General features: G+C 43.6%; 1 long non-coding RNA gene across 1 annotated transcript in view; it reads right to left on the bottom strand.

The window, feature by feature from the left end:
* Positions 1–891: 891 nt before the first annotated feature.
* Positions 892–25,568, bottom strand: part of LOC113622873 (uncharacterized) — a 38,610-nt gene continuing 13,933 nt past the window's right edge. The window contains exons 2-3 of the long non-coding RNA XR_003433705.1: positions 7,642–7,726; positions 892–906 (exon numbers count right to left, since the gene is read on the bottom strand). This is a non-coding gene — a long non-coding RNA (uncharacterized LOC113622873). The remainder of the gene's footprint in view (positions 907–7,641; positions 7,727–25,568) is intronic.

Genomic DNA, 25,568 nt, shown 5'->3' with positions numbered 1-25,568 from the left:
ATGAAGCAAGAAGCAGAAGTAGGACCAAAAAAAGGAGCTCTTATGTAAAGTGGGAAAAAATGTGAGGACTGCGGTTTACAAGTGCATATGAATCTCCCTGACAGAGGCTGAGGAGGAGATAACATGAAAGTGCAATTAAATTTAACCAACAGTTATCGAGTGCCTGTTATCTGCAATACACTGTACCAAATGAAGTACTATCCCTTTCCTCCAGCAGCACAAAATATGATGCAAGAGATGGATGCAGATACATAAATAATCGTATCATAAGTCAGATTGATAGCTGCAATAACGGAGACGTAACAACAGCTACAGGAGACCAGAGGAATGAAATAACTGGTTCTTGGGGTAGGAAAATAAGGGAAAACTTCACATAATAGGTGACATTTGAACTGTGTGCTAAAAGACACAAGGGATTTTACTATATATAAATGGGGATTACCTGGTTATCCTCCATTTAATTTCCCCCTCCCTCATATCACCATTTATTCTCTGCCTCTCTCTGCCCCACTTTTTAATCAATAGACTGCATCATCTGACCATTCTTGGTGGTTGGCTGGCTCCTAGTTGAGTTTGGCCAATTAAAGACACCTGCCAGAGATTAGCGGGAGGAGGAGAGTTTGGGGTGTTTATTCACTGTCCCCTCTCTGCTACGGCATGTGGTTTGGCAGTGGCTCTAACCCTCCCTGCCTACAGTTCCTAGTGATGGCCCTCTCTCCAAGGCTTCAGCTCTCACCGAGATGTGGTAATGGTATTTCACCCCCTTGGCCTTTGAGCCTACAGAAAATAAGAGCATCCCACTCTGTCACTCTATGGATGTCTCAGCCACTCTTGTAGCTTCCCTTTACCTTGACTGTATCTCTGTAAGTCGTCCCTTTGTTTGAAGCATCTGAGCTGAATTCAGTCCTAGACAGAGAGAATAGTATAAGCAAAGGCAAGAAGGAATATATGTCATGATTCAGGAACCATGACTGCACTATGGGGAACCTCATGGGGTGGGAATCTAGGCTAGAAGAGAGTGGTTTTAGAGAACTGGGGTCAGATTGTGAGCACCTCACTAAAGAATTTGGGCTTTATTCTTGGGTAAGCGTAATCCAATGGTGGTTTTCTTCCCCCCCCCCCCCCCCCCCAGTGGTGGTTACTGAGTGGATACAATCAGGTCTGTGTTCCAGGAAGACCTTTCTACAAGCATGTGGAGGATGGAATGAAGAGGAAAGAGACTGAAGGTGAAGATGCCAAGTAAGAAGTTACTGCAACAAGCTCCTAAAATGGGGCATAGGATGGTGGTAGGGAGAATGGATTTGAAATGGGTCAGTATTAAAATCTACAAGGCATGGCAAATAAGTGAATTGAGCGGCAAAGCCAAAGAAAATTTTAAGGGTGGCTTCTAGGTCTCCAGCTTGGGATAATGTGAGAGTGGTAGCCCTATAAACACAGAGACAGAGGTTCTTCGAATGGGGAGCATGAGTTTGATTCGGATCACCCAGAAAGTGAATGCTGGAAATTTGGGTCTATGTATCAGGAGAATGTAAGACCTAAAGATAAAAATTGATATTCTAGAGCTATGGTTCTCAGTCCCAGCTGTACTTGAGAATCACCTAAGGAGCATGTTAAAAATAGATGCCAGGACTTCCCTGGTGGCACAGTGGTTAAGAATCCGCCTGCCAGTGCAGGGGACACGGGTTTGAGCCCTGGTCTGGGAAGATCCCACATGCCGCAGAGCAACTAAGCCCATGTGCCACAACTACTGAGCCTGTGCTCTAGAGCCTGCAAGCCACAACTACTGAGCCCACGTGCCATAACTACTGAAGCCTGCGTGCCTAGAGCCCATGCTCCACAACAAAGAAAAGCCACCGCAATGAGAAGCCCGCGCACTGCAACAGAGTAGCCCCCGCTCGCCACAACTAGAGAAAGCCTGTGCGCAGCAACAAAGAACCAACACAGCCAAAAATAAATAAATAATTTTTTTAAAAAAAGCATCTGTTTAAAAAAAATAAGACAGATGCCAGGATTCAACCCCAGATCAATCAAATCCAATTTCTTGGTGGTATCAGGAATCAGATTTAATTGGTATGGATTTAATCAGACTTCATTGGATTTAATCTGGGTTTGCATGATAAAAGAGCTCCCAGGTAATTCTTATGTGCATCCAGATATAGAAGCACTAATTGAGCAAAGTAGGAGCAACTAAGAATGGGTACTTGAGGACAGCAGCATTTAAGGTACTGACACGGGAAACGATAGAGTGGCAGATAAAGGCAGTCAAAAGAATTTAATCAGGAGAGTAGCTAAGCACATCACATGCCATGAACAGGTGGAAGAGGAATGAGAAGAAGTCATTACTGATCTCCGGGAAAGCAGTCTTAGTTGCTGCAGAAGCCAGCTTGCAAGAGGCAAGGGGCAGATTTTAGATAAGGAATTGGAGGGAGGGAGGGTAGACTACTCTTCCAAGGTTGGCTATGTAGGAGAAGATAACCGGTAACTTAAGGAGCAAAAGCATTGAAAGTTTTTTGGACTTTAAGAAGGAATGCAGGGCTTCCCTGGCAGCACAGTGCTTAAGAATCCGCCTGCCAGTGCAGGCGACACAGGTTCAAACACTTGTCCGGGAAGATCCCACATGCCGCGGAGCAACTAAGCCTGTGCACCACAACTACTGAGCCTGTGCTCTAGAGCCCACGAGCCGCAACTACTGAAGCCCACGCGCCTACAGCCCGTGCCCAGCAACAAGAGAAGCCACCGCAATGAGAAGCCTGCGCACCACAACAGAGAGTAGCCCCCGCTCGCCGCAACTAGAGACAGCCCGCACACAGCAATGAAGACCCAACGCAGCCAAAAATAAATAAATAAAATAAATTAATTTTTTAAAAAAGGAATGCATTAGTTGATGAAGGTAATGAAGATACACCGTAGAGAAGGGGTTACTGGAAGAGCAGGGCTGCAGAGGAGCCTGGAGGGGGTGGCATCAAGGTTATCAGGGGAGTCAGACCAGGAAAGGCATACCAAAGAGACGGGTTTCATTTGAGAACAGTTGAAGGAGTTCAAGCCATTTTTTTCATAATGAGTTGGAAGACATGAGTGCCTGCAGAAAGCAAAGAAGGCACAAGGAAGAGGGAAACAGGGCAGAGAAGAGTTATTGAGAGCTTCCCACGTGCCAGGGACTATGTTGAAATTCTACCAAGTTACCCCATTTGGTAATTAAATGTGCTTTTGAAGGACAAATATTGTCAGATGGAATAAGAAGCAAATAATTAGGCTTGTTCTGCCCAATTTCAGCCATCTAGTCACCTTGCTCCTCTGGTACCATTACTAATTAATGGCCCTTTAAAGCTTGGCCTGCAATTAGTTTTAAGTTAAATGCTCATTTCTACCTGAATAGGGAAAGATTTCAGTTATGATACTATTTCCTTAGTTTAGTTTAAAGGGAAAAGCCATGGAAGAACACTTAAGAAAGAGAAAAGGCCTATTATTGGGAATGTTTCATTAGTGAGTGCAAGGAGAACTGGAGTTTCAAAAAGTTAGTGTTTAATGGTCTGAATGAATGGCAATAAATATTTAGGAAGTAGAATTAACCTGCGTATTTTTAAGTTCCTCTTTTAAATGTAAAAATGTAACTTGAGTTTACAAGTCCATCAAGGGCTAGGGCTGTGCGACCTCCTTCTACAATGCCTGAGCAATGGTGTGGACTCAGTGGGTAACAGCTGAGGACTGAGCCATCCTACTTTGCCAGACACTCCCATTATAATCCACGCCTTGTGGTACAGGCAAGCAGGCCAGCAAGCTGGATGACTTCCAATATTCCAGATGCAAATGGAGCCTCTAGATGGGAAACTTGGGACACTGGCTATCCTATTCTCTTAGAAACACTCTCCAAAGTTGGGATCAGGACCTTTAGAAGTAGCTACCAAGGGTTTCCTTCACTGACATCCAGTGAACCAAACGGGGGAGTGGGCATAGCTGCAAGGAAAGGCAGAAGACTTGACCAACCTATTGGAATGAGCCTTGGGGGACCCCAGAAGGATGATCTCTTAGCTTCCAGAAGTTCAGTGGGAGTGGAGGTGGGGATGAGGTTGCAGGAAGGCTGGGAAAGGCTGGGATGAACTCAGGGTAGCACCCCTATTTGCCTCTCCACAGCTTAAATACTGAACCACTATAAATTATTTCCAAAGCCATTCTTGGGCCCCTTGCCATAGGCTGCTGAGCCTTGCCTTAAGAGACTATAGTGCCTGGCATGTAAGTAGGTCGGTGCTCACTAGGTAGTTATTGAATGTGAGAACTTTGCTCACATGATTCCGCTTTCTAGTGTTCCTACATATTATTTTTATTTGTTTAAAATTTTCCTTGTAAAGTTTTAAGTATTACTATATTTTTTCATAATTCTTTACATTAAATAGTCAAAGAAAAATTTTGATGCTATAAGGTATACTCTCTATGTAGACAGGCAGACGTTTTCCTAATCGTCCTGTGGACTTATTTTGCCTACAGTCCTGAAAGTTATCTAACACAGGTGTACTGAGGGAGTATTAATTTGAAACTCCAGGGTGTTCTGTCCTCTGTTTCTGAAATTAATAGCTTTCAAGTGAAATTGTTGTGGCTAGAAGACCTTCAAGGGTTACATCACCTGACACTTACTTAATGCATTTCTTAAGAGAACGCGTTATTTCTCTCCCAGAGGCTAGTTTTTCTCTATTACATCCTGGGCAGGTAGATACAAGACAAACATTTTCATTTCATCTCCATTCTAAAAGGTCAAAAGGACGAAAAAATCAGAACTAGAACCCACACCTTTGGCTTCATTGCAGATTTCATCCTATTTAACTTTTATCCACAGGCCTTCTGTTCCTGGTGGCTGGAATTATAGACAAACTGGCTTAAAACAAACCTCAGCTTTCTCTCAGCTTTTTCCTTAGCAGCTCATCTTCTTAATTCATGACCACACCAGCTTGGTCAAGTAACTCCTAAACTATAATAACGAGAACAGTAAACATAATTTTATATAGGATCTTTCATACAGCTCCATTGCAAAGTGGTTTGCCAACTTAAGAGTTATAGAATTACAGAGCAGCATTACTGAATTAAATAATAAGTAACAGCTGGTACTAATAATTAACTTAATTTATGGTCTAGCAGAACTGTCACAACTGAGGCAGCTCTCCCTCCGCCCCCGGCTCCGTCTTTCCTTCCCCCTCCTTCCTCCTTCGGCAACAGCGCCCAAACCAAGTGCTGAGATTGTCATATTAGTCACCATAAAGTCAAGTCATTTCTTTACTCTGTAGCTTTAGGACCTTACGCTATTAAGAATTTCTAACCTTTTTGGAGTTGCATTACCCCATCATTGTTTAACTTCACAGCTGCTTCTCCTGATGTCATGCACTTGGTGGGAGGGGCTCACTAGGAGAGATTGAAATCTCTCAGGAATTTGCAACAACCTCAGAAGGGCTCTTGCTTTTCGCCAGGTCAAGGTTGACAAGTACTGTTCTACCTGGTAACCTTGTAAAGAGGTTTCACTTAAATCAAGGGACTAAAACTCAGACACATCAGCAAGGTCATACTGGAGTCACACGGCAGAAATTGGGAATGATTCTGTCTTTCCAGTGTCTGTGCATGGCAGCTTTCCATGGACACTCTGATCTCCGTGGTAGTTGGAAAGAATTCAAGAATGTTCTTATACAAACCTGAGTTAAATACCCATGTAGCTTAGATTTAACACGGAATGCCGATTTTATCACATTTATTAATCACTTACCTCCCTATCTACTGACCCCTAGGCTCTAAGTTCTAAAGCAGGAATATGGGCTTTCCCTTCAATCAAAATAATGAAACTTGGTGACCAAACTCTCCAGGGCCACCAAAGCTGCTCCTTCTGTAAGATATGTTCTTGGGGCCAAAGGGAATTAGAACTTGGAGGCTTTTTACATTGTCTGCAGCAGCATGAGGGATAATTGTCAGTGTCCTCTAACTCTGATAAAATTGCCAACTTATCTGAATGAAATGTATCTCAATAACACTCCATGCTGGGGAGGGGGCCCTGAGCAGGAAGCAGCACTAATGTTTTATGTACCTTTTATTATTGTGTAAAATGATTAACTGACAATTTATTACTAGGTTAAGATATCAAAACAATTAAAATGAACATAGAAATCTAACATTGCCAGACTCTTCCAGACTACATGAGCGTAACTGACATATGCATCTTTCTCCTTCTCACATGAAACTCTTCACAGGAACTCAGCTGTCTCTCTAACACCTCCCTACCTAGAGGTGACAGGCAGGCCCAGGTCTGGGTCCCATCAAGCTTGGAGTTGTTTTTGTGTCAGGGCAAGAGGTCTCTTGGTTTTCCTGAAGATGAGCTTATCCACTGTAAAATAAATCAGTGCTGTTTAACTGTGGACTGAACCAAGAGAGATTCCCAGTTCTTGCCATACATTCTTCCTGATTTTGTCTGGCTGATATTGCCACCAAAACAGAAGACTTCCCGACAACTGTCCACCAAATCCCACTGCCCTGCAATATCTGCTAGAGAAATAATCCATTGTGGAAAACTCTGTTTGCCAAATAGAACAGGAAATTTCCTTCTACAGAAAGTTCTTCAGTTTTACCCTTTGCTTTCCCAGAATGAGTACAGACCTTTTATATTCTTAAATTCAGAGGGTCTAAATCGCTCTCTAAGAGTCAGCATTAGACAGACTTGATTTTAATACCAGTGGCACCAGTTACTTGTTATAAGGCTCTCTGAGCCTATTTCATCATCTGTAAAATGGGGCCAAGTCTAGTGAGAGCTCATGGTACCCCTGCCGCATTCCTGCTATTCCCTTCCATTCCTTGACTATGGTGATTGTCACCCTGAATATTACTGCCTACAATATTTGCCATGTGTAGCAACTAGTTTAATTATGATAATATGAGTTGGTAGAAAATAAATTTTTGAAAGTGATCAGACTAATTTTGCAATTTCCTGGGCTCATTTCAGAGGGTGGTCCAAGGAACTAGGCAAAGACCAAGGTTCTCAGTCCTCACTGAGCCTTGGGAACCCCCCTCACCTTCCAACTTAACAAATGACCCTGGATGTTTATTTATTAGAGACTGAAGAGCTTTTGTAAACCAATTACCACGAGCAAACAGCACTTACTGTAAAGCAATAAATAACAGTAAACCCTACCGTATCTAAATTCATTGCTCTAAGCCACAGATTGTAGGGAATGGTTAGGTTTAAAACTCACAGTTGGTTAAGATTGAAGATTTATAGGCACTCTAGTCCAGCTCTCCTTGGGGAGCCAACAGTGCCACAGTAACAGGTCTAGAAGGCCAAATAACCTGTATCAGTGTCACCTTTGGTGTTTCATTGAGGGCAGGGGATACAAGGGAGAAGAAGAGAAAATCCTGGGTTTACCCAAACACCTTTTTCCCAGGACATTTGAGTATGTAACACATTACAGGTATACTGACTAATAAAATAAATAGAAAAACCGTTGTTGTCAAGTTAAACATGGCAGATTAAACACTCACATTTATCTTTATTCTCACAAAACCAATTCAGCAAAGGAATTTTCCAGTGACATAAACCCACAAAGACTAAAATACACTAGATAAAGACACAGCAGATGAGAGAAACAATAGTCAAAGAAAGCAGAAAACTAAATTTACAGGAGAAACAATCAGTCTCAGAATTCCAGAAAGACTCAGACACTGGGGCAATGGATACCTCCAAAGGTCGGAGTGCTGGACAGGCCTAAAAACAGGAGAATTGGTTGAAAGTTTGTATAAAACCCATTCAGATCACTTCTAGTTCCCCTCCTTGAACCCTCCCTTCCAGGCAGCTGCCCCTCCCACACTCCTCCAGGATTTTATTTGGGAGAGGGACACTAGACACAGTTTGAAGAGGGGTGGATAGTGACACTGAAGACAGTCTGAACACCGCTCCCTTCCCACGCTTGGTCTGTGGCACATTAGTTACTGGGTTTATAGCCCAAAGGTCAAACTGTGGGATTTTTCTGAGAAAACTGACAGGCCCAAGAAAAATTGGGATCCCAGTTATTGACTCAGAGCCCACCTAGATTGGCCAAATTTAGCATATAAAAATACAGCATGCCCAGGTAAACTGAATTTCAGATAAACAACAGATAATTTCTTAGTATAAATATGTCCCATGCAATATATGGAACATACTTATGTTAAAATGTTATTTCTTGCTTATCTGAAATTCAAGTTGAACTGGGCATCCTGTATTTCATCTGGCATCTCTATCTTCCCCCCCAAATTCCAGTCGGCTTCTTAGTGCCTCATTCTTATACAGGAACAAAAGCTAAGAACATCAGATGTGTGAGAAAAGCCTCTGACAGGAAAGACAGGGGCCCAAACCAACTAACGGTACAAAAGAACTCAGAAGAAACGGAAACACTGAAGGAAACAGAAGAGAACTAAATGTCCTAGAATGAATGTCATCAGAGAGATCAGAGAAAAAATGCTCATGAAACAAGAACAGTATTCTATTTAAAAAAGAAGAAGAAAGGGAGAAAGGGGAAGAAGGAAGAAAGTTCAGAAAATAAGAAAATTCTTGGAAATTAAAACTTTACTATAAGGTTGGAAGATAAGCAGAGGAAGTCTGGTGTGGGTTGTTGGAGCCCAAGGCAAGTAGGAAGATATCTGTGCGGAAACGCCCCAGCACAAGGCAGGAGAAGTACAAGGTAAACCTGAAAGAATACATTGTACTGGAAAGCAAAAAACTGCTTAAAGAATGATGGGGATATGTCAAAAGGACATGACAGGCAGCTTGAAGGACTCCTATTGACTAAATTGGGGGCAATCCAAGCATCAAAAGACATACTGAATAAATTAAACATTTGATGAGTAATGGGATATTTGTATAGTACTGTGGGGGGCAGGAGGGTGAAAGTAATTAATAGCAATTTATTGATGTTCTGTTTTGTTTTGTTTGTTTTTTCACCACACTGCGCAGCTTGCAGGATCTTAATTCCCCAACCAGGGATTGAACCCAGGCCCACGGCAGTGAAAGCGCTGAATTCTAACCACTGGACTGTCAGGGATCACCCATATTTGTATATTTTAAATTAACTCCCCACTAAATACTTATTTTTTTTTCTTTTTTTTTTTTTTTTGCAGTACACGGGCCTCTCACTGTTGTGGCCTCTCCCGTTGCGGAGCACAGGCTCCGGACGTGCAGGCTCACGGGCCCAGCCGCTCTGCGGCATGTGGGATCTTCCCGGACCGGGGCACGAACCCGCATCCCCTGCATCTGCAGGTGGACTCTCAACCACTGCGCCACCAGGGAAGCCCTAAATACTTCTTAATTACAAAATAACTGGCCTGTAATTTTCAAAAGCATCACAATCATGTAAGTCAAAGAGACTAAGGAATCTAGACTGAAGGAAACTAAAGACATAACTGAGACAACTATTAAAACTTGAATGGGACCTAAGTTATTGTATAGTAATATATCAATGTTAACTTACTAATTTTCCTAACTGTATTGTGGTTTTGTAGGTTATGTCATAGGAAATACACACTAAAACTTCGGGGGTGATAGGGCCTCAAATCAACAATTTACTCTCAGTGGTTCAAGGAAAAAAGTTCTGTACACTGTACTTGCAACTTTTCTGAAAGTGATTGTTTCAAAACAACCAAAAAACATATATACCATGCAGTTGTCAGGATGATTGAATGGGCTAATATATATAAAAGACTATGGGTGCTATAAAACAGTGGTTTCCTCACATTTGGACTTCATGGTCTGGGAGCACTAGTTACCATCTTTTTATTTCACTACAGGATGACGTTAAGAAGAATAAAACTACCATCAATTACTACTAACATTTCATAAATAATTATTTCTGTGAGGGGCATCTTACTTTGGCAGGGATACAATCTCTTTAAAGTTGAATGCGTTTGCCTCTAAGTGAAACTCAGCACATTGTCTCTTTTCTTGTAATTTTGCTATTGCACCAACTTGTGAAAACATCTTCATGAACCAGGCTATGTTGCTAGATTTGGGGCCCAATTTTTCCTCTCCCCCTGCCCACTCACCTACCCTAAAAGGCTGCACTGTCCAATAAGGTCACTAGCCACGTGGGGCTATTAAGTTCTTGAAATGTGGTCAGTCCATTTTAAAACGCTGTAAGTGAAAAATACACACTAGATTTCAAGAACATAGTATGAAAATAAAAGATCTCTCCTGAATAATTTTTATATTGTTTTCATGTTGAAATAATAGTATTTTGGACATATTGAGTTAAACATAATATATTATTAAAGTTAATTTCACCTGTTTCTTTTTTACTTTTTAAAACATGGCTACTAGAAAATTTTAAATTACATATGTGGTTCATTTATTTTCCCTGAACAGCACTGTTCTAAGGTCAATCCTGTCTTTTCCAAATCAGTTTACAGGCTTTTGTTATGCTGAGTTGGAAGATGAAGAGAAATGGGATTGGAGAGGAGGGAGGAAAGGGAAGGGGGCAATGAAGAGGGGGAATGAGCATGTGGCCTGGGTACAGGGGACAGTTTGAGGGATCCCGTGAGTAAAAGTCTCTGTCCGGTGCAGATTAAGGAGAGAAAAAGGAATTTAAGAAGTATTCCTGGGTTACAAATCAGATTCCCTTTAGTGTTCTTTTAGAGTTTTGCATCTCTACAGGTTGTAATGCAAGTTTAACTTCTTCTTGGCTCCTGGTTTACCTTCTTTGATTATGGTTCTGGGAAACTGAGCTTCCTGAGGGCTTCAGGATTTATTCAGGTTACTTTATTATTCTAAATATTCATTGAATTAGTCCAGATAGATTTTTAGGACTTTTCTTTCCATCTGTTTTCCCCACTCTTTTCACCCTTCCAACTGGGGCCCAGAGTATGAGAGTAGGTTGCTCAGTGCTGGAACGACCCCTCCGGATTCCCACCCCACCCCATCCACCCGATCTCCTGTCCCGTTAGACCTCACACAGCATTCCTGTGGGGTTGACAGGTGATAGTACTAATGGAGGTCTCATCCCAGTTGAGACCTGTCTTACCCACTAGGCTCCTTTTTAGAAATGAAGAATCATTTGCTTAATGAGATGTTACTTTCCTACTGTCCCTGGGCATTAATTATTAGGCACTTTACACTTCCTCTGAGGCATATGGTTCCAGATACACACTGCTCCCTCTCATGGGGAAATCCACCTTCTGAAATGTAGGAACAAGTCTTCAGAATGGGGGCACAAGAGACAGACACCAGCCACAGCCAATGCATCTGACCAACTCCAAGTGTGCCCGCCTGCCTCAGGCTCTGGAGAGGTCTAGAGAAGTTGCAGTCCCGTCCCTAGGGACTAAATAAATTGCTCAAGGACACACAGCCTTTCCACCTTTCCAGTTCCCATTTCTTCAACTCTTCCCTCTCCCCCAACTTTCCTTTTCTAGTTCTCTCTTGCTGTCCCTCTTCCCCTTCCAGAAAGAGTCTGTATCTTCTGTAGAACCATAGTGTGTATGTAGGGCCAGTTTGCTACTTCTCCTAACGGTATTGCATTTTAAGCCTTTTAACTGGCTACAGAATGAAAAACTGGTTAGAAAGACTTTCAATCTCCAGGATATAGTTGGAAACTCTAGGATATTTTGAGGGGCGGGAGCCCTTTCCCAGGGCTCTGAAAGCATAACACTTTAGTAAACTGCTTAATTTAGTTGGGTGAAGTAGATCTTTTCAGGAGTCTATTCTGAGGGATCCTGTAGCTCATTTGCCACTACTGCCACTACTGACCAAAGAGATGCTTTGAAAAGGGCACAGAGCTTTGGCAGGGCATGTGCTGAGTACTTGATCTGGTGTGCTGGTGTGTATTAACAGCAATAATTTATAATAATGTCATTGTGATCAGAGTGTAAGACTTTCTAAGGATTTCCTTTCATTGCAAAATACCAGAGAAGTATTAAAAATCAGAATAAAAACTTGTGTAACAGCTTTCCAGGGCCCAATCTTTCCAAGGTTGGTTCATTCAAGTCTTACCTCAAATGTCACCTCCTCAGAGATGTCTTTCCTGACTACTTACTCTACAGTAGGAATTCCCCAGCCCCATTCACTCTGCATAACACGACAGTGTATGACTTTCTCCATAATATTTACCACTACCTTAAATTTTCTTGCTCACTCATTAACTGGCTGTCTTCCCCATTAGAACATAAATGCCACAAGAGGATTATTGTCTGTCTTGTGCTGTGTCTCCAATGCTTGGCACATCTTAGGTGCTCAATGATTATTTGCTGAATGAACAAGTGAATGAATGAGAGAGTGAGCAAAGGGAAGAATTTATCAGGCATTAGGAGAGGAATCATGCCCCTCTTTGCTCTTTAGGGGGCCAGGGTAATTGCAAACACTCAGCCACTCATTGGAAATTGCAGAATATTTAAATGAAGCCACAGACAGTCAAGGGTCTTGCTGGTAGGCTGCCCAATATATCTGAAAGAGAAATCCGGCGTGCTTTAACTGGAAGTGATACTCCCCAAGATAAATGTAGCCCCAAAGGGTAGAATACCCTGGGAAAGTTCTCGCCAAAGAGATTAGAATAGAGTGAGGGAGAAAAGATTAACGTGAAGTTGATCACTCTGAACTTCAAAAGGTACATACTGTACCTGGGAACACGGCCAAAGCACGAGGGGCGGATGTGGATTGCAAACCCTCAGGTGCAAGCCCTGGCTCAAAGAGAAGGCATGTGTGGCCCAGGAAGGATGTGACATTGTAGAACATGAAATCAACAGGCTCATTAATGATACAGATGTAACTAGATTTCAAGAAGGACTTGGGCCTATTAGGAGGGTCATCCCAGATCCCTTTTGGCAAGATTTCAGACAAAAATATGTGTGGTCCTATAGCACTCTATTGGGAAAGGCATAAACCTAGGTGAGCCTGTCTGGACCAAGTGGACAAAGGCAGGTCAGTGGAACTTCCCTCCCTTCAAATGAATACCTGCCAGCACCTAGTGGGGTAGGGCAGGATGCTGTCAGCTGGGGTCTGCTCCCTTGAGGCAAGAGGATGCTTGCACTTGTATGAGCTCTTCACTTTTCAAAATGGTTTCATGTCTGTCACCTCATTTTACTCCCATTTCAAACCCGTGAGGTTGGGAGGGCAGTTGCTGTTTTCATGGCCGTGTATAAACACGGAGACTGAGCACAGTAAGTTTGTGGCTTGCCTAGAATCAACTTGCTTAAAACAGTAGGAGAAACAGTGCTCTCTCCACAAGTTTCTAAACATGTGGAATCCTGCAACAGAACCACTTGAGAAACAGGGCTTCCCTGGTGGCACAGTGGTTAAGAATCCACCTGCCAATGCAGGGAACACTGGTTTGAGCCCTGATCCGGGAAGATCCCACATGCCATGGAGCAATTAAGCCCATGCACCACAACTACTGAGCCTGCACTCTAGAGCCTGCGAGCCACAACTACTGAAGCCCGTGCGGCTAGAGCCCATGCTCCACAACAAGAGAAGCCACTGCTATGAGAAACCCGTGCACTGCAACGAAGAGTAGGCCCCGCGTGCTGCAACTAGAGAAAGCCTGCGTGCAGCAACAAAGACCCAATGCAGCCAAAATAAATAAATAAATAAATTTATATTAAAAAAAGAACCACCTGAGGAGCATATTCTAAATGACCCGCCTCATAAATCCTTAATAAGAGGACCCCTGGGGTCAGGGTCCAGAAATCTGTGCTTTTTTTTTGAATTCCAGGTAATTCTTATGCATACGAATCATTTAGCCTGGCATACCATCCTCAACTCTAAAACAGTTTGTAATCCCTGGAGCTCTTAGCTCAATTCTGAGCTCATCTATTCCCGTGTTCTTTTTCCTCAAATACTCCCTATTTGAACTGGAAACACAGGGAGTTCCTTAGAAGAGAGGGTTGTGTGGTTATTAAGAGAAGGGTGAACAAACGTTGATAGGGACTATTTGAAGCTCCAGCGAGGAACACTTGTTAAACAATCATTATTAAACTGCAGGTTGTAAAACATGGCAAAGCCTGGGAAGTTGCTTGCTCTTCAGTGATTAAAGCAACTTGCAACCCAACTAGCTGATCAAGTGTTCCAGGACTCAAAAGAATTGATGAAGGGCTTTAGAGTCATCACAGCTGGCAAAACCAAAGCTCCACTGGCAGGCTGGAGGGTTGTTAAAACAAGATATGTTGCAACAAGTTCTGGAGTAAAATAAAGCAAGCACTTTCAAACAGCTGTTGAAAGTTTACAAAGTAAGGATGAGGGGAGGATCTACCACAATATCCAAGGCAGTTTAAGGAAAAAGGACCAATAGAGAATGGATTCTTAGGAAGTGGGGAGCAGGATTTAGAATCCATTTTTGATGTAAAATGTTGTGAGTTTGTATAAGTAAGTCACTAAGAGTAGTGTCCTTACTTCTATAGTAAATACCTTACATTTGTACAGCTCTTTATGGCTTAAAATCCTCCATGTAACAACTCTCAAGGGATCCTATAGCACCTTAAAATTACAAAGCCCTTCCACCATACTTCATTACTTATAATCTTTATCACTGCTCTGCAATATTTATCATCTCCATTTTGTAAGTTAGAAAAGTTAGAAAAGTTAGAAAAGACTCATAAAATTAAGGGATCTGCTGAAGATCACCCAACTAATTTGCAGGAAAGCTGGAACTCAACTTCAGGGCTTTCCCATTTCTTCAACTGCCTCCCTATTGTTGATTTCTGCAAATAAATAAAATGTAGCTCTGGCTATCATAACATTTGAGGGCTATCAGCCAACTTCCCATGTGACAGATGAGACAACTAAACCACTTAAAGTGGAGGTTTTTGCCCCGGATCACATGGTTATGAAAAGAGTTCAGATGCTGGATCCCCATCTTCTGATCACCCAGTTCAGAGTTTGTTCTTTGTCTTGCTTCCTCTTGTATTTTGTTGGCAGCTAGATAATAAATCACACATGTTAATTTGGAACTTGGAATAAATACCTTTAATAAGACAGCCCCCTAAAGTATGGGAGCCTAACAGGTTCCCATTAAAATTTTTAAAATTCATTAAATAGATTTAAAAGGGCATCTCTGACCTTTTACATTTGGTGGCTTTAAAAGCTTGGAGCTTTCAGCTTCTCACACCTTGATATTATTATAATCAATATACCTGCCACATTAGGAAGCATAGAAATATCTGCTTTGAGTAGTGTCCAGATTGTTCTCATAGATGGCTGTAAGCTTCAGATAATGGCAAAACTGAAGGAGTAGTTTTATGTTAGACTTTAGTAAAAGGGAGAAAATGATGGAAAAGAAAACTGGATTTAAAACATGTTTTCTAAAGTTACCAGTTACTGGAGGCGGCATGAGGGCTAGCTCCAAGATAAAAGGTAAAAGTGAGTGTGCCTTGCAGGGTGTGAACAGATGTTTATTCACCCATGTTCATAGCAGCATTATTCACAGCAGCCAAAAGATGAAAACAACCCAAGTGTCCACCAACAGACAAATGGACAAGCAAAATATGGTATATCCATACAGTGGAATGATATGCAGCCTTTAAAAGGAAGGAAATTTTGACACGTTGCAACATGGATGAACCTTGAAGACATCATGCTAAGTGAAATAAGTCAATCACAAAAGGACAAACATTGTAAGATTCCTCTTATATGAGGCTCTTAATAGTGAAATTCGTAGAAAGTAGAATGGTGGTTGCTAGGGGCTGGGGGAGAGGAGAATAGGAAGTTAGTGTTTAATAGGTTTAGAGTTTCAAAAACATGAGTGTGCCTTGTTTTTTGGTTTCCTCCCCCATTTCCTATGGGCAGTAGAATTATATGTCCTTGGGACAGCCCAGGGACCCTAGATTCAAGCTCCAGGTTTTTTCATCCTATCTCAAAATTCCCACTGAAAACAGCACTGCAAGGAGACAATAAGGCAAATCCAGAACGTGGGACATTTTATCAGACAGATGGCCTGGTCTCTTCAAAAGTCAGTGGCCCTATAAAAGAAAGATGGGATTCTAGATTTAAAGAAACATAACCAAACACAATGCATGCATGTATGATTGGTTCCTAGTTGGAAAAAACACTCTAAAAGACATACTGGGAACAACAGAAAAAGTGTGAATGTTGGCTCAGCATTAGAAAATATTTAAAAATCTTTGTCAATTGTTTTAGATTTAGTAATGGTAATGAGGAGAATCTCATTTGGAGTAGCTACATGCTGAAGTAGCAACATTTAGGAGTGAAGTGTCATGATGCTTGCAACTTACAAATGACTGAGGGGAAAAATACACATGCACATGATAGCGAAATAACCACACAAAATCGTGAACAGCAGGAAAAATGGCAAAGAGAAAACAACTACTGAATCTAAACGGTGAGTATAAAGGTGTTCACTGAATTACTTCTTCAACATTTTTGTATACTTAATAATTTTATTATAAAATGTTTAAAAATCGAGTATTTGTGGATTAATAACTATTAAATCACTAATTGATGGCTTCTCTAGCTAAAACCACCATCGCCACCAATTACTGAGTGTTGGTTTACCAGGCACTTTGCTAAACCTTTACTCATACTATTTCATTTAATTCCCAAACACTCTATAAAGAGGGTACTTTCATTAGTCTTACTTTTATAGATGAGCAAACTGAGATGCAGAAATTAAGTAACTTCTTCAAGATTCTCAGCTAGTGAGTACAGCATCAAGATCCACACAATCTGGCTGCAGACCGGGTTACCTCTTCAGAACTCCTGGAAGCACTGGAGACAACTTAGGCTCCGAGGCAAGCCCGTGACAGAGATGTGTTGGAACCGGAAAGCCTTGCAAAGCCGCTCAAACCGTGGCTATTAAGGGGGTATTTTACCACCTAGGGGTAGTGTCTATTTAACCTGCAGAATCCCAGGTAAGAGCCTTTGTTACCTGGATTGTGGTGGCAAATCCAGGTATTTTGCCCTTCCCAGGGAGGCTCCAAGAGGGTTTAACAGCTATTATTTCATCTGTAGCCCTAGGTAGGCGGGAAGCAAGTGTAAATAATTGTTTCTAGTTGCAGCTCCACAGGCTTGCCTGAGGCTCCTGGTTCTGTGATCCACCTGGCTTTAAACAGACAACAATAACTACAACAGTTACCATTCATGTAACACTTGCAATGTGCCAGGCATTCTTCTAAGTGCTTTAAATATACTAACAAATCCCCACAACACCCCCATGGAGTAGGTATGTTATTATCCCCACTTTAGGGAGGGGAAAACTGAGGCACAGAACAGAAGTGCCAAGGTTGCACTGATTCCAACAAGAGGCTGCTTGTAGCTTCTGTTAATACCGATGGGACCCAGGAGCTGCCTAGTGGTTCTTGGCAGTCCTGGGGAGACCTTGTCCCAGTGCTTGCCCCTGACCCTGTGAGTTTAATGAAGTCGCCGCCAATCCCCACCGTAGTGGCACTAAATGAGGCCTCTGCCCTCAGTGCCTTGCCAGACACTATGTGAACCTATGTTCTGATTCCCTCCTCATTGTGAACTTGGCCTTGTCATTCTTTGTTTCTTATAAAACAGCAATAACTCCCAGGTGATTTGATATCCAAACTAATCACCCCACCTTGCTACCTCCCTAGGATGCAGTGACCCAGCCCTAAAAATCCACAGGAAATGTGCAAGCTTATCTTCAACAGAAAGAGGAGAGGCTTTCCTGGTCAGCGTCACTTGATACGGCCAACCACAAAGCCAGCCACTTGACCTGAATGTAAAGTGGGGCAAAGCTAGGCCTCCCCAAGACACACATTCCCCACCCATATTCTCCCACCTGCCACCGTCTGGCTGTGTCAAATGAACACCTATTAGTAAGGTGCCTGCAATACTTTTTTTTTTTTAAATATATTTATTTATTTATTTTTGGCCACGTTGGGTCTTTGTCGCTGCGCGCAGGCTTTCTCTAGTTGTGGTGAGCGGGGGCTACTCTTCGTTGCGGTGCGCGGGCTTCTCACTGTGGCAGCTTCTCTTGTTGTGGAGCGTGGGCTCTAGAGTGCAGGCTCAGTAGTCATGAAGCACGGGCTTAGTTGCTCCTCGGCATGTGGGATCTTCCCGGACCAGGGCTCGAACCCGTGTCCCCTGCATTGGCAGGCGGATTCTTAACCACTGCACCACCAGGGAACTCCGGTGCTTGTAATACTTTGTTAACTTTGCCAAGGGGACATCTTAGGATCCCTTGGAGACAGCAATATCCCACATGAAGCACTGACTCTCTGGTGACAGAATTTCAGCTGTGATAATCAAACGAGGCTTATTTTCCTTTCTTCTATAGGGAAGAAAGAAAGAAAAACAAATGAACAATTTCTGTTCCTCTTCACTGGCTCTACAAATCAGCCAAGGCTTTACGTTCAGTGGTCTCGGCTCCTGATTTTTTCTTGGGGGATGACGGCAGTAAGCTAATGAGCTAATTAACGGCTTCTCTACAATTCAAGGGTCAGGCCCAAGAAAGAATTAAGCTGGAGGTGCCCCAGAGGATGGAGTGGGGATGGGTGGAGAGAAGCTGGAGCTTCCCGAATGAAGGAGAGAGTTGAATTCTATAAGCCTGGGGGGACATTAACGGGGAGGCATCCTCAAATGGTGGAGATCCTGCCTCCTCTGTGCAGGGCTCTGGAGGTTGTAGGGCTCTGGGAGAGCAGTTGGTGCCTAGCAGTTAAGCCTCCAAAATGCCTCTGTAGGAGGGTCTCAGTGGCAGCAATCTGGGGAGAAGAGGAGGATGCTCTCAGCTGTTTATATGGCTATATACATGAAAATGAGCAATTATATTACTTATCTATAGCAAAGAATGGGGAAAATGACCCAGATTATGGGCGGAAGATCTAAAGTTTCCTTAAAGCTCCTTCTACCCTCCCTCTACCCCAAACTTGGCACAAAACTATTGCCTCAGGGACAATCTCTAATTTATGACCTTGAAGACATGGTCAAGGGCCCTCTTACGGCAGAGCCTGCAGTGAAGTAGACACTATGATTAGAAATCTTTTAGTCCAATATCTGCATCTCATAATAAAAGAAGCAATATTAATAATGGTGGCTTTTTTATAGACTATCTCAGACCCTTGTCCCACTTTCCTGTTACCAAGCAAATGCCTGGATTCTAGTACTGCCCAGTGCAAGGGAAGAGGGAATTTCAATAATAATTAGGGGAATAATAATTAAGGGAAGAGGGATCCCACCAGCCAGGCCAAGAATGGACTCAGAGCTTCATTTCAGTTGATTTGGAAAAATAAAGAGCTGTGCATTTCCTTGCTCCTTGATGAAGTGGAGCAAATTCATATCAGCTATTTAGGCATGGGTGGGAGGGCAGTGGTGGAGGAGGGGAGCGGTTAGAGTGATCCTCAAGTCACCAGGCACCTGGAGAAGCTGCCAGGCTCTGCCTCCCTCCATTTGCCTTTAGTTGGCAAAAGACAAATTAACCCAGCACCTCCTGAGCCAGAGTTTGCAATGCAGAGTCTGCAAGAATGTTTGCTCGGGCAGCCACGCTGTTCTTTATCTCAGCAGGTGTAATTCCATCACATGATTGTTTTGTATCTGCTTTTCCCTGCTCCAGCCCAAGCTTGCCAACTCAGACAAGCATTGCTGAGAAATAAATAGTCCTTCTCTGTGTCAGCCCAGAAAGTATTGGAGGTCCCTTTACATAGAATATAATGAGCATTTCCTAACTTCTGGGGTTAGAGAAGGCCTCTCTCTCTGCCCTGAGGCCTACAGTTGAATTTCCTCTTTGCAGGCAACTCACTGGCTTCTTGGGGGAAGCTAGGCTGACCCTGCAGCTTCCCCTGCCCTGTCCCAAGCTTCACAGGTCATTAGCAGTCCAGTCAAAGACAGAAGACTTCAAGGAGAGGCAAAAAGCCCAGCTCAGGGCCTCCATAGGGACACAGCCACAAGAGCTGTGCTGCCTTGGAAACTTCCAGAACAACCTTGCTGTCTCTAGCCCCAAGGGTTATTTCCCTTGTGCTTAACATTACCTTGGGCAGATAACTTTCACCACCTGGGAACCGCTGACAAGGAAACCAAACTCCCCAGCCCAAGTACCAAAGGTTCAGCCACTCACCCCAGGAGCAGGGGAAGGTAAGACTTGTCCACGGAGGGTGCCTGCCCATTGATACCTAAAAGGCTTGTGGGGTCCTGTGAAGCCAGGTCAGGGTCTGACCTTCCTCTTTCAAGCCACAGACGTTCCCTCTGCATGTCTGTTTAGGACTGAGCTGGCTTGGGAGACTGGGATTCTGAGCAGCTCTGACAGGGACCAAGAGAACCTAGGTACCCGGTTGGGGTCCTGGGACTCCTCAGGAGGGGGCTCAGACCCTTGTGGTGACCTAATGTTTCACCTGCCCCAAGTTCTCTGAGTGTTTTTAGTTTTATAGGCTCTTACATGAACATTATCATGGGAAAATAAGTTTTAGAACTCACCCCTTCCCTTGTCTATGTGCATACATACTTTTTGTGTAGAGTTGTTTTCTCAACATAGATAACTGTTACCACTTTCCTACCAACGTAACTGCTACAGCCCAGCCTTTCATTTTGTAGCTCCATGATTCTAAAAGTTGTGTGTGCATCATTTGGAGTGCTTGTTTAAAGCTCAGATTTCTGGGCCCCTTCCAGGGTGAGACTTGATTCTATACGTCTGGGAGCGGGGCACAGGATTCTGCTCCCCTCCCCAGATACAAGACCATAACACTTAAGGATAATACATTTCTTATAAACATACTACAGGGTAATATACACAAGACGGTAGAAAGGAAATCTTACTGTTTTCTTCAGTGCTTGTTAAGATACACAATAGCCACTCCTGTCACTTAGACACCTCTGATGGATGTTGGATTTTCTCCATTTGTCCCTCAGGATCCATTCTCTCCCCTTCTCCACCTGCTCTTTGCCCCCCAACACTGAGCCACGGGGACTGCATCCATGGGCTCCCTTTGCTCTCTAGCCTCTGGAAGAGTTGGCCAATGAGGGTGGCATATTTATTGCCCTGGTTCCTTCCTGCCAGGCGGCCCTCTCCATCTGCTTTCTTTCTAGGTTCCCTTAACTGGATCAGGGCTCCCTTGCCCTTTCAGGTCTAGTGGTGGTAATGGCTCCTGCACCTACTGGTCTAAGAGTTGTGTAGCATCCCTTGTTCTTTATCTCAGCCCAACACGTCTCTTGCAAATAGTTTACAATATTCTCTTTATTATTACAATATTACAATATACTCTAATGTATTAGAGTATATTCTCTAATGAGAATATATTACAATATTCTCTAATGACTCAATATAAGGCTTTTGGGGGGGGGGGAAAGAGGGGTCAGGACCCTGACCGATGTAACCTTTAGAACATTTTGCTTTTATTAATATTTCTAAGTTCATAGGGGGAAATTTTTAACTTGATTTTGCCCTTTCCCAAGTTTCTGCAAGTGAGATTTGATTTTCCCTTAGAAAAAAATTTCCCTAGTAAAGCTAAAGTAGCTTTTAAAAAATTTTTAAATATAGAAAATAATTTTTGGTCTATTGTGAGAAATGAAATCCTTACTATATTTGCTTTCAAGAGATTATTCTGGATAAACAAGAAAAATATTCTTATAAATTCTGCATATTGAACAAGCACTGCCAGGTGGCTCTGATGCATGCCGGTTTAAGAAGCGCTGGGTAAGTGGACTCTTTAAGCTCCTCACAAGGCAGACCTCTTAAGACATCAGCCCACTTAAGACATCCAAAGTGGCAGGATGTCCCTCCACTAGGGCCCTTATCAATGAATTTGAACAAAAACAAGTTTATGTAAAAAGCCAGCCTGGGACTACGCTGGTGGCGCAGTGGTTAAGAACCCGCCTGCCAATGCAGGGGACATGGGTTTGAGGTCTGGTCTGGGAAGATCCCACATGCCGTGGAGCATCCAAGCCAGTGCGCCACAACTCTAGGGCCCATGTGCTGCAACCACCAAACCTGCGTGCTGCAACTACGGAAGCCCGTGAGCCTAGAGCCCGTGCTCCACAACAAGAGAAGCCACTGCAATGGGAAGCCTGCGCACCGCAACGAAGAGACGCCCCCACTCTCCACAACTAGAGAAAGCCCACGCGCAGCAACGAAGACCCAACGCAGCCAAAAATAAATAGATAAAGTATGAGTAGTATTTTTTTTATTAAAAATAAATAAATAAATAAAGTACGAGTAGTATTTTTTTTTTAATTTAAACTCAAGGCTTTCCCTAGCATATGCATTTCTTCATGTTCCCTATTTTTAAAGTTACCTATTTGTCTCCCAAGTTCACAACAGCTTTTCTGTGAAGCTCTTTATCCTTGCATATCTGAAATGAGAACATTACAAGTTGCACTGCTTCGGCAGATGGAGCTGTGCCCAACAGAAGCCTAAGCCTGGATTCAGTCCTATACCTTCTTTCCCAGCATGAGCACCTGACTCAACTTCAGAAGTAGGAGAAGGTTCTGGAACATCATCTTGCCTTAGTCTACCTTCTTCAACTTCAGTCCTACCCACTTATCCTTTTCCTGGTCTCAATGGATATCCAAATTCAATCTCTTTAAAGATGTTCAATAGGAGATTGTTTGATTATAAACATAGTATGCTCATTATTGTTCGATTATAAATATAGTACGCTCATTATTGTTCGATTTAAACATAGTACGCTCATTACTGTTCGATTATAAACATAGTACGCTCATTATTGTTCGATTATAAACATAGTACGCTCATTATTGTTCGATTTAAACATAGTATGCTCATTATGTTTGATTTAAACATAGTATGCTCATTATTGTTTTGAGTTGCTCATTGGAAGCTGTTGCTGAGTACTGCTAACTACTAAGCTTTGTTTCCGTGGTCCACTCCCACCCCCTGGAAGGGTTGTACATGGGTTAGGCTAGGACAAGTTCTGGCACATGGGAACTATAGGAAAATCTGGAACGGAGGCCAAAAGTGACCCAGGAATCAACTCTCCTTTACCTTGGTGTGTGCCCTGCTCTCCTCAACAACTTCACACTGGCCACTTCTTGACAGCCTGCCTTAGACTTGACTTTGATTTTCTGACACTTGTCTGCATCAACTTACACCATCTTTGCTTGAGGCTCCAGTTGCTAGTTGTCAGGCTGCCATGTCTTCTGTTCTCTGAGCTTCCCCTGTGAGCTCTGAGCAGCGAGCTGCTCCCTTGCAGACTCGAGCCTGGCCTGACCCTTTTTCTGATGAAAGGCAGGTCCCACTTGATTGTCAGTTTTATCTGACACAGAACAATGAACAACCAGAGCCACTTACTCCCCAGCAAGCAGGAGTAGTCATCATCAAAAGCTTCGAGGCAGGTGATGACATAATCAGAGCCTTGTTTAGGGAATATATATATATTTAAAACTGGCCATAGTGAAATGCAGACTTGCCCCCTAAGGTCTGCGCAGCCCAGGGAGTTAGTACAAGTGGAGGTCCACATGCCACATGTCTAAAAGTTATAAATCACACCAACAAACTATGAAGTAAAATATGTTCCATCCTCCCACACACAACATCCTCCCTTCACAACAATGTGAAAGTCCAGGTTCAAATACAGAGTTCTTGAACTTCTCAGAGTTCCATGCTGGGACGAGGTAGAATGAGGGAAAGTTGGCCCCTGGCCCCTGGCCACCCTCACTTCTCAACTCGGGCTTCATCCCACATGACAAGGAGCCTTGAGTACATTCAGTGGACACGTCCAAGCTCTGTTCACAGTCCTGCTCCCACCTTACCATACCTCTCTCCAACAGACAACTATCCCTTGGGCACCTTTTAAGCCTGGGAGTAAATACAACAACTGTGTGGTCTGCCCTCAGGAGAATGCACCTGGAGGAAAAGACTGGCCCAGGCCCAGGAAACAGGCTCTAGAAAGGGAATTGTGGCTTTGAGTGGAAGCATTCACTGGCCCTGTGGATTCTTTCCTCCTAAAAGTTATAGCCAAAGTGGGCCAGAGGGGGTCCCTCTAAAGCATGGGACCCAAGGCAGAGGGCAGACTGGTGAAATAAGACCAACAGCAGGGAAATCACTAGAGAGGTCGTGAAGGCCTCAGGTAAGATGGTTAGTCCAGAAAAGGAGGGAGAAGTTAAAGAGACATTTAGGAACAGAACGTGAGCAGACATGCAAAGAGGCAGAGACCAGTTCCTCAGCAAACTGCCTGGCTTCCTGGGTGCCTACTAGGTCCTGGGTTCAGCCCCCACTGAGACTCACCCTCACTTTTCCACTGGGCTCTGTAGACACCTTATAATGTAAACCCTCCTTGTGCCTAAACTAGTTACTGTTACTTGGGGAAAAAAAAGTCTCAACTAAAATACCACCAAAGGAAATCAAAGTTTTCCCAGACAGAGGAAGAGTAGAGAAAGAAAAGGGCTAAAGACAGAAGCTTGTGGGAGTTACAAACTGAGGATGCAGAAAAAAGGAAAAAGAGCCAGAGGAAGAGCTGTCAAGGAAGCAGGGGAGAGAGTTAGCTCACTAGGGGAGCGTTTAAGAAAGGGGCTGGTCAGTTGGAAGATGAGGCCTGAGAAAGGCCACTGGATTTGGTGACTTAAAGGTCACTGGTGACCTTTAAGAAAGCACAACTAGAGGGGCTTCCCTGGTGGTGCAGTGGTTGAGAGTCCGCCTGCCGATGCAGGGGACACGGGTTCGTGCCCCGGTCCGGGAAGATCCCACATGCCGCGGAGCAGCTGTGCCCGTGAGCCATGGCCGCTGAGCCTGCGCGTCCAGAGCCTGTGCTCCGCAACGGGAGAGACCACAGCAGTGAGAGCCCCGCATACCAAAAAAAAAAAAGAAAGAAAGCACAACTAGAGACAAACGTTGGCAAATGGACAACCGACACTGTGCTGGGGAGATTGTCGGAGCTGCAGCTGTTCACACACAGCTGAAGCCTTTCTCGTTCCCTGTATTGGCAGTGGGGATGACTGCCCTTGCCCATGCTTCCCTACGCCGTCCACTGGGCATTCTGGGGAACACTGGCACCCCCAGGGCCAAGGCTGGTTTGAAATGTATCAGAGAATAGAGAACTGAGGTGTCAAGATCCTGGATGGGACTTCTTAAGGACAGAATCTCTGGAAAGAAACAAAGAAACCAACAAAGAAGCACCAGGTTTTTGGAGATCCCAGGTCTTCACCTAAAACTCTTAGAATTCCCTCTTTCTCTGTCTCAACAATACAGGGGTAACAACAAATAAGTAAAAATAACTTCTTATTTAAAGAAGCGCATTCCTGTCTTCCTGTTAATACATCTGATGACAGAAGGACCCAGGATGTGAAGGCTGCAGAGTTTTCCAGGGAGAAAAGGAACAGGCAGGACAGCCTGTGCCCAACTTGTCCACTGTGACTGTTGCTCAGAGACAGTCACAGAAGAGAGAACTTCAGAGTGTGAGGAATGAGCCTCAAGACGTAACAAGCACTCAGATTAGCTTCTCCTTTGAGTCCCCACCCCTGACCCCATCCCACTCCTCCCACCTCAGCCCTCAACCACAATGTCCACTCTGAGTGACCTCCAGGCTGCACGACCCCTCCACACCTCCTGCAAGGGGTAAAGGGAGGACAGAGTCCAACGTCTAGTTCTTCTTCCGAAGTTTATGCAAAAGGAACACTGTCAGCATCTCTCCCCTCCAGAGGCAGCACTGTGCACTGTCAGCACCTCCAG

The sequence above is a fragment of the Aethalodelphis obliquidens genome, unplaced genomic scaffold, assembly GCF_003676395.1.
Source record: "Aethalodelphis obliquidens isolate GAN/ISIS:26980383/991018 unplaced genomic scaffold, ASM367639v1 scaffold10, whole genome shotgun sequence".
NCBI classification, from domain to species: Eukaryota; Metazoa; Chordata; class Mammalia; order Artiodactyla; family Delphinidae; genus Aethalodelphis; species Aethalodelphis obliquidens.
This window is presented reverse-complemented; position numbering and strand designations above follow the sequence as displayed.